General features: G+C 43.7%; 2 pseudogenes; one reads left to right on the top strand and one right to left on the bottom strand.

Annotated features, from left to right (window-relative positions):
- The first annotated feature begins 5450 nt into the window (after positions 1-5450).
- On the top strand, positions 5451-7870 carry LOC119360910 (annotated as a pseudogene).
- A 390-nt stretch (positions 7871-8260) lies between these two features.
- On the bottom strand, positions 8261-9519 carry LOC119360911 (annotated as a pseudogene).
- Positions 9520-10000: the final 481 nt, after the last annotated feature.

The following is a 10000-nucleotide window of genomic DNA, read 5'->3' on the forward strand; positions in this document are numbered from 1 at the left end:
GGGGGGGGGTTTGTGCCACGACGAAACAAGGGAATGAAAGGTCGCTTTGCGTTGGATACTCTTTACCCTCCCCACTATGAGGGCTCTGTTGTCTTGGGGAGCATTGAAGCTTGCTTCTTTTCCATACTTTTCTTGGTCATCAATACGACGACCTATTCTTAATAGAACCGATCTTATTTTCACTACAAGAGGAATTTCGTGCTTCTGCCGGATCCTCCCTATCTCCTGATCGAGCTTGTGTAGGTAGATATTGCCTGGTAGGGCCGATAGTAGTACATTGTTTGGGATGGAGTCAGGGCCCTTCTCACGCCCTACGAGTCGTCCGGCGGAAAACTTTTTCTGAGTGGGGTAAAAGAACTTGGAATCGTCGATCTCTTCCTTCAAGATTGAGATGAATCGATGTCAGTCGATGGTGTTAAAACACTTCCTGATGTCGAATTCCAAAAACCAGCGAGAGGTTCCCCACTCTTCTTTGATCCGTCTGAGGGCTGAGTGGCAGCCTCGACCCGAGCGGAAGTGCGATGTGTCTGGAAACTCGGGATCGTAAATGGATTCGGGTACCATTCTGATCACCTCTTTCATGATCTTTTCTATGGGTAGAACTACTGTGAGCGGTCTAAACTTCGACCCTTCTTTCTTTCTTCATTTAAAAAAAGGGGGAGCAAAGCCTGTTTTTTGCTCCCTCAATTGATAGATCAGGGCCCCTCCTGCCGGCCCGAACGAAAGGCTCTTTAAGGAAGTAGTCCCATCACTCTCGAGCCCGGCACCAACCAAGAGGAGGTGGGGCTCTCTCCAATCATTCCAAAGAGCCAAGATCTCGTAAAGGAAAAATTAGCTAGCTCAGCAGGTTTGGACCCGGGTGAATCAGTTCAGTGAAGGAAGGGAGCTTAAACTTAAGGCTTTTCCAAGCCTTGCCGATAGGCGCCTCATGGCTCGCTCAGTTCGCTCGCGGAGTCTTAGATCAGTAGATCTGGATAGAGTCTCGCTCATAAAGGAAGAGTAGCGCGCTAGCGCGACTCGCTTCGCTTTTCGACGCGGAGCTCGCTGCTGTCTTTTTAGCTTCAAAACTACAGGGCGTGCGTTAGCACTACGGCTTTTCATCCTCCCTCTGCTGGTTCCGAACTATCACTGATCCTAGAGATCAACCTTCAAACCTTTTTCTTTGAATCTCAGGAAGGCTTTCTCGGGGAGAAAGCTGGTTGGGGAACTGCTAAACGACCTAAAAAAGAGGAGACTGACTCTGACCTTTCAAAGCCCTATCTCATCTGGTTGATAGTAGAAGGTACGTACAATGATACCATGGACATAAACGAGGTCGAGCATATCTTTAATGATTTCAAACTAAAGCATACCTAAAGCCTGCCCTGGATATGAAAAAGGGATTTGAGCCAGAAGAAGATGAGGATCTATCACCAGATGAGGAAATGGAAACAACTAAGTATTAGTTAGGTTTAGGTTCAGGAAATGGAAATGGTAACAGCGGCCCAAAAATGGTAAGGTTTTCTTTTCAAAGAAAAAGGAACACAAAAGTTTTGCGAAATCCTTATCTTTCGGCTTTTTAAAGAAGATAGGCCATTACAAAAACAAGGTATAACAGTCGACTTTCCTATCAGGATTTTACAACCTGAATACCAAGGGACCACTATTAGAAGAGAGCATAATAAGTAAATGCCGACGCCATCTTTGACTTTTTGGATGGTCGGCGGCGCCATAAACTCGATAACCAGCACCGCGGAGTCAAGAAATTCAACTAAATAGAATCCTAAACCAATCTTATTCGAGCACACACGGGACCCACAACAATGAAATTAACACAAGCGACAATCATCCGAGCAGAGAATGGAGAAGGGAAATATACTTGAAATTGTTTTTTTCCGAATGAGAAAGCCTTTGGCAAACTCCTTGCAAATCTGTTTTTGCCGGGCACAATAGACATATCTGCTCAGTCGCAACATAAGGAACCCCCAATGTTCCTCAAAGCCTACCCGGCCTGACAGCTTTAGTTGAATGATCTGATCCCGAAGCAAGCTTTCTACTTAAATTGCTGTGACTGGCCAACTAATGATAGGACTACCTATCTTGATGCTTTGAATCTGTATTCAGAGCTTTTTTCCAACTACCGAGACTACTAATTTCAAGTACAAAGCTCTCCTATGAATATGCTACTGCTCTTACTTTCTACCTGAATCCGAGCATTGAAGCAAGCTCTTTATCGCGCCATAACCGAGTCTCTCCTTGCAGCTCTGACAAATCCACCCGTCATTGCAAATAACTGCTCCGTACTCTTTGATTGTATGTCCATTTTTGCTTGATGTCTGGCTCACCGGATTTGGTACATGAAAAAGCCATTCCTTTTCGCTTTCCTTCAACCACTCAGTATACTTTTTGACTGGAAGAGTCAAGCGAAAGCAATTAGTTTAGAAGGAAGAGGAAGACCTAGGGGGCTTACGTCCTCATTTCACTCTTTTTGCTCCTACGAGACACGACTCAACTACTTTTTACAATTGACAGGGTAGCCCGGAGGTCAGATGAAGGGTCTTCCCCATAAAGATAGATTAGTACTTGGAAGGTTCAGATGAAGGAAGGGCTGAAACAAGGCAAAAACTATTCAATGGGGTAAATAAATATGAGCAATCCGTGAGAATAGCAAACCCCTATCTCTTAAAAAGAAGAAGATAGATAGGTCCACGAGTTGAGACAGAGAAGTTCTAACTAATCAAGTAGGAGTTTACCCACGAGAGTCAGAGGCTGCATCATCAAAGGGGTATAGAAATAATTCAGAAGCACTATGGCCTGAAGCGAAGGGCAGGAACGAACGGAATCAATGTGTTCCAATTTATCCGGAGTAAGGACATCAGCTGAGAAGGGACAAAAAAATAGCATGGACAAAAGGTAGGACCAGATCATGCGAAGAGCTCTTCGCCCTATTGATTAGGAATCTCGATCAGAAACCACCAGGCCATGTCTCCCGATAAAAGATGATCCCCACAATGGATGTCAGGCCTTGGCTTTATAAAATCTGATTGGATCCGCACTAGAGGATAAGAATACAGATAGGCTGACTAAGAAGATCTTCAAATTGTCTTACCTGAAAAGATGAGTTATTCAAAGGAATACCTGAAGAATAGAATAGAACAGAATAAACACATGGCACAGCTGGGTGCTAGAATAGTAGTTGATAGAAGTTCTAGTCACTTAAAAAAAATAACCACTGCTTAACTTAATTAGATCGATGAAGATAAGCAAGCGGGTTCGGGCAGTTAGTCCTATTTGAAGGTAAGAAGTTCGGGTAGTAAGGGCTAGGTTTATATAGGGGCTATATTTTTGATAAACATATGGTCTTGCTCATTTCTCATCAAGGAATGGAGATTGGGTTGGTGTTTGGAAGGGGGATTCAGTAAACTGACCTTGGCCAGCAAGCAGAAAAAGGACTGACGTCTTGGGGCGCGCTCGCGCGCGTACTCTTCTTCTGTGAGACTCCATCCAAATCCACCACTTACTTGTTGGTTGGTGTTCCATTCTGTTATCTTAGACTATGCTGCCTTCTTCAATTCCATTCTTCGTCTCCCTAGTCGAAGTCTTCTTGCTGGCCCAACCCAACATGCATTTTAGAGTGCCGTGCCAGGGTGATAGGCGCTCCGCCAGTCACGCATGATCGCCAGAGCCTTTCTTGGCTATGTAAATATAGGGCCGGAATAAGTGCAAGATCCTCAACAAAATGGATTAAGGTGGGCTTACGATTTTTCATAATTTTTTTCTATCTTTTCATCAAGTTCTTGTTTGATCTGCCGCTATTATCACAATATCCCTCCTTTTAGGGTTAGTGCTATCAATGGTGAATCGATCATTCGCTATCCTTTTTTTAGAAGAGATTTTTTGAATGGAAGAAAAGTAGTGAAACCCGCGATGGCTACTGAATAACCTCCTTTGATTTTTTTTATAATAAACCCTTTGACCTTTTTCTTCGTTCGCCAAATCTTCTTCAGTTCTATCCAAGCTCAGTTTTGTCTGAATCTTTGTGGAAGAAGAAGCGGTTCGCCAGCCGCTACATCCAGGGATCCCACAAAATCATTAAACCTGGCGGCTGCTCGCTCTTTGATCAGTGATTCACCGGCCACTAGATCGATGAAGAATCTCTCAAAAATCCGCTTTTTGATCAGTGATTCACCAGCCACTACATTCTTGGATCCCACCTTATTCTCAAACCTGGTGGCTCGCTTGATTGGCAGTCCTGTAAGCTCATCTTGCATACAAATTTTGGGGGTACCAGGGCCTGCATCTACCAAGAACATTTCTTCCCTTAAGCGTAAGTGTAAAACTGAAGATTGTGAGGCGTTTCCACTACATAATAAGAAACTAGAATTAGATCTTGGAAATGATCGACTCCAATAGATGCTCATCATAAGCTTTTTTTTCCTCCTATTCCTATTGATCAGAAGTATCTAGTAGCGCCACGCCAGAGTGACTTCCGAAGCGCTACGGATGGGACGAAATCCGGCAGCCAGTTGCTAGCTCTGAATAACCAGCCTAGCAAGAAGCTAAATTCTTCCATAACATAACATAACGGGGCGGGGTTGCGCGCGAGCCGAGTGATGTAGGTGCACAAGAGTACTTCGCGCCACAACCATCTCTTTTTTATAGGTTCTACGGACCGATGCCTCCTGCTTCATCTGGTAAAAAAGAGTCATAGATATGCCTGTAATTAGAAGGAAGAACCGCCATAAAAATCTTCCTCGTGTATCGTCTGTAGCGGAACTATGAACGGGAGCTAGCAATCCGGACCGTATTGAAAAGGTTCCTAAGACACAACATGGAAGAGTCAAAATATTCAGAAGCGAGGTCCAAGAATGAAGAAGGGGTAGAATTACTGAATGAATACGAGCTGTGGCTAATACCCGAGGCATAAAAGACGCATTTTCTACGGGATCCCAAAACCACCAGCCACCCCGACCTAATTCATGATGAGCCCACCAACTTCCTGGCGAGATGCCTACGGTTAAAAACAACCGACATGTCAAGATCCAAATTCGAATTGGTTCCTGGTCCTGGTCAGAGACCACCGTGTTCGCGCCGGCGGTCCAACAAAAAGGCGAAGTAGTGGTGTCTTTCTTTCCATTACGAACGACATGCTTCGCCTGCTCCCTCCCCGTTCCATTAGCGCTCCTGTCCAGAGCGAAGAGAAGGCGAAAAAGCGCCGCCGAAGCTGCATGAGCAGGCTTCTATTGCTACGCAACAATAGAGCAGGCGCGCCGCCCACAAAATGTTTGAATGATCGGGTAAAGAGCGAGATTCTTATATGGCATCGGACGCATCCAGCAGAGTGAAGCAGCATTCCATTCTTTTCGGCGGCATCCTTCCGCATTGGCGGCGAGTGGAGTGCCACAATCCCATTCATCATTTTTGATCTACATAACCCAAAGCCCATAGCACTGGCGACATCTCCGGCATAAATGCAAGGAGGATGTATAGCTGATATAGGATCTTGTGGAACTGGATTTGATTCTGCAAGCGGTTCGGTACGAACGAAGAAATTTCGAACAAAAGGATCGGAACTCGCTGATAGGAAATGAGAGAAAAACAAAGCAATGCCAAGAGCTCCGTCAATCTGCTGTTCATCGATAGACGAAGCTCTCTCTTTTTCATCTCGTGCCAGATGTAACAAAAGATTAGTCCTTTTTCCTTCTCGCGAACCACGGGAGCGCCCAGCGCCCAGAAGAGCAAAGCTCATTTTCAAAACAGGGTCAAGTGGCGCATTAAAAAGGGCTGGCCCGTTAAAAGGACGCTTACTTTGCGAACGAAGTTCAGAATCAACAAGGGTTCTCCGAATGAAGGGAGTGTACAACTGGGGCGCAACCCAACTTTTTTGTTGGAGAGATAGAATGGAGTTCTTCACGAAGTTCGAGACAAAGGAAAAAAATCAAAGTTTCTCTATAGCCTCTTCGTTTTGAGACATTATGGCTTTGGGGTCGACCCCAATAACAAAAAAGGAATCCATAAAAACTGGGGATCCACCACCATGATAAAATACTACCCTCATGATTAGACCATGTCCCTGAGATTTGATAAAAAAGGTGCATTAGCGGTTAATACGTTGTAATTAGATAAGTTATTTGGAATATGACGGAACGAAAGACCAAGGAAAGGAAGAAGAATGCACCAAAATGCAAGTGCTGCACCAAACGCTGGTGGTTGTTTCTTGTTGTAAGTGAATGCAACGAAAAGACCCGGCAATAACGAATAATGAGAAAATTCATTTATAGACATTTCGTGCTCATTTCCAAATTTATGCTTAGTTATTCCCATCATCCGGTAACCACAGGATGATCCCAATCTCCTTTTAGTAATAGATCTTTTTGATATGTCTCAGTCTCAGCGGCAAGGAAGAGAAAATGCATCGAGTCGTTTATCAAGAAAGTGGACGAGCATGGCGGTCCCTATATCTCTGAGGGGTGTACCAATTTTTTTTCAAGTCAGCTTAAGAGGTTCAAAAGAGAAAGTCACTCTCCTTATTCTTGGCTAGTGGAATGGAAGCAAGACTCTTTCCTATCCACTTTGCCGAGGGGAGAGAACTCAAAGATAACTCAAGCTAGACAGAAAGGTGCAAAAGTCCACAGTTTCTTAAGGATCATGTAAGCAAGTAGGTTAAGATTGTCATTTAGCTTCAATTTCTTTAGTCTCACAAGCGGGTCCGCATGCAACAAAAGAAATTGTATTTTCCTACTACTCCGACCTTGCCCTGAAAGGATAAGGAAATTGGATAAGAGCGAGAGCTAGACTGACTGTTGGTCCAATGCTAGTGGAGGATTCAGACTGAGGACCCCCTGTGGCGGCTACTCATAAGAAGATGAAGGATTGAAAGAGGACTAATCACCCCTCTTATTTGTGATCTTTTAATAGAAAGAAAAAGCCTTCTCTCAGACTTAAAGGTAAATGAAAGTGGTATTTTTTTTCTCTCCTCTAAGCTAGCAGCAAGTCAAGTAATCTGAGAATGCTGCCCCCAATCCGTAGCTGAGGACGAACTCAACTCATAAGCTTTTTTTGAACCAAGCACCTGTTGTAGAAATGAAAAACCACCCACTAGCAGAGGCTGGAACAACCCATAGAAGTGTAGGGGCTGCTTCAACCAGGCGTACCCGTATCCATTGATTTACCTCCTCTAGAGAGTATTGAACTTTGTGACAAATAGGTTATAGTTACACTCCTTAACTCCCTATTCGCGAGATATAAAAGCTAGCTAGTAAGAAGACTTTCCCTTCTTTTCTAGGAGGGTGAGAACTTGAAAGACTGGCAGAGAAAAGGAAGAAAAGCGGCTAATGCTATCTAAACGATTATTTCAAAGTTTACCAAGTTCGATCATTCACGAGACAGGGGACTCTTTTAAATAAGACAGTGTATGGCTGCGAATAAGTCTATTCGGCAAGTCATAGAGAAGGACTGGATATAAGCTATTCCCCGGTTCTTCATTGGATCCTTTTAGTTTAATATTACTTTTTGGAAGCAATCTCATAATAATATGTATTAGGGACAGCATTTAGGATAGCAAAAGCATTTTTGGAGCAAGAGGGATTACCTTCCAGATTCTTTTGTGATACCCTCTGTGTCGCCTTCTCCTGGATGGTCAGCCCAGTGTCCTGAATCCTTGAGCTCTTCCTCATGGCTTTGACTGGTGACTTACATTTCATCTTATTTGCAGCTCTCTTGGTCCTTGGATATGATGTCTTCTGGCACTCTCCTTGGTGGCTATTCTCCACCATCTCAGTCCCCTCTGAGGTCAGCTGAATCTGATCAGTGGTTGTCTCTGCCTAATCCACCAAGTGTGTACAAGACAAGATCTTTGTCCGTCACAGGTTCTCCTGCTGCTACAAGTTGATCAGACTGGAATTTGATCCTGCGCAGATAATCTTGAGCAGTTTGGGATCCTTTCTTGATCGTTTGGATCTGAATACGCAGCTCAATTATTTGAGCATTTGTCATACAACCAAGACTTCCGTTGTTTTTCATGTTTTCTCCCTTTTCTACGAAGGTTTGCTGCTCTGCCTGCACCAGTGAATTATTCTATTCTTCTCCTTTGGTTCAGTCTGTGGGGAAATCAGAATTCACCATTGAATCCTGTGGATCAGCTCCCTTACATAATAATATTTCACTGTATCAGCTACGAGGGGAAAATCTGAAAGACAGAGGATAGAGAGTGAGAGAAAGAGTGTGAGACTTGCGCCGCTCTCCATTTCGAGGGGATTTTGACGATTCTGGGGTGATTGAACTATTTCTTTACCTGTTCAATTTCTAACGAATCAAGATATCCTCTTGTTCCGGTATAAATAGTAGCTATCTGCTCTTCCACTGGGAGAGGATTTGCCTGGGATTGTTTAAGCAATTCCCTTAATTGTCGACCCCTTGCCAATTGATTCTGACTTGTTTTATCGAGAGCAGAGGCGAATAATAGGCTTGTCACTCTGCGAATTGAGCTAGTTCCAATTTGGATTTGCCAGCTACTTGTTTCATGGCTTTAATTTGAGCCGCGGATCCTACTCTGAAAACTGAAATACCCACATTAATAGCGGGTCGAATTCCGGCATGGAATAGATCCGCAGATAAGAATATTTGTCCATCTGTAATGGAGATTACATTAGTAGGAATATAGGCGGAAACGTCTCCAGATTGAGTCTCAACTATTGGTAAAGCGGTCATACTTCCTTCGCCTAAAAGAGAATTTAATTTCGCGGCTCTTTCTAAAAGGCGTGAATGCAAATAAAAAACATCCCCTGGATAAGCCTCACGGCCGGGACTTAATAGAAGGGACATTTGGCGATAAGCTTGTGCCTGTTTGGAGAGATCATCGTAAATTATTAAAGTATGCCGTTCGTGGTACATAAAATACTCAGCCAGGGCTGCTCCCGTATAAGGAGCGAGGTATTGTAATGTAGCAGGTGAATTCGCCATTTCAGCTACTACAATAGTGTATTCCATGGCCCCCTCCTCATGGAAAGTAGTTACTACTTGAGCTACGGAGGATGCTCTTTGACCGATAGCTACATAAACACATATTACACCTTGCCCTTTTTTCTTGAGAATTGTATCTGTGGCTACTGCTGTTTTGCCAGTCTGTCTGTCCCCAATAATGAACTCTCGCTGACCGCGCCCTATAGGGATCATCGAATCGATAGCAATAAGCCCTGTTTGAAGAGGTTCGTATACGGAACGCCTGGAAATTCTACTTGGAGCAGGAGATTCAATTAAGCGAGATTCGGAAGCTACAATTTCGCCTCTCCCATCAATAGGTTTAGCTAGAGCATTTATAACACGACCCAAGTTATATACGCTCATGGGTATCTGAGCAATTCTTCCTGTTGCTTTTACAAAACTTCCCTCTTGATGCTAAACCATAGCTCTAACTGAGTAAAATTCCACAATTTCTAAGAACGATATTCTTTTTTGCATTTTCCACTGTGAAAGCTTCTCTCAATCCCTCCCTAGTCATTTCTTTCCTGGGCACAGGCTTACCTGGTTGACCGCCCACATTCATTCATTGTTTGTTCTGTTGTGGAATCGAACCACAGAGCTAGCGTAATTGGGATTTAGAGTCCCATGCGTGAAACTAAAGAGGATTTTCAGTCCTCTGCTCTACCAGCCAGAACCTAGAAGGACACTTCACACCCGATTTGACACAGCTAGACTGGAAACACTGCTTGTCAAGAGCATAGACCCCAGTATAGAATACTTTTTCGAGTATGTTGGTAAGGTCCGGTCATCCGCTTCTGTGCTTGCACTTCTGCGTAACTAGGGGTGCAAGTCCAGTACAGCGTACTTTCATAATTGAATCAAAAGCGTCGATACATGAAAAATCTCTATATACGATATTTATGACACAAAATGTTGTTCTTTCAACATGATTCCTCAACAATTTTTTCATTGTAACTGACTCTCCGTTCTCTCCGTTCCACTTTGGTTTTCGACTAATAATTACCATGATGAATTTCTCTTACTGCTTGGTTCCGCATTG

Source organism: Triticum dicoccoides, chromosome 2B, assembly GCF_002162155.2.
Source record: "Triticum dicoccoides isolate Atlit2015 ecotype Zavitan chromosome 2B, WEW_v2.0, whole genome shotgun sequence".
Taxonomy (NCBI): domain Eukaryota; kingdom Viridiplantae; phylum Streptophyta; class Magnoliopsida; order Poales; family Poaceae; genus Triticum; species Triticum dicoccoides.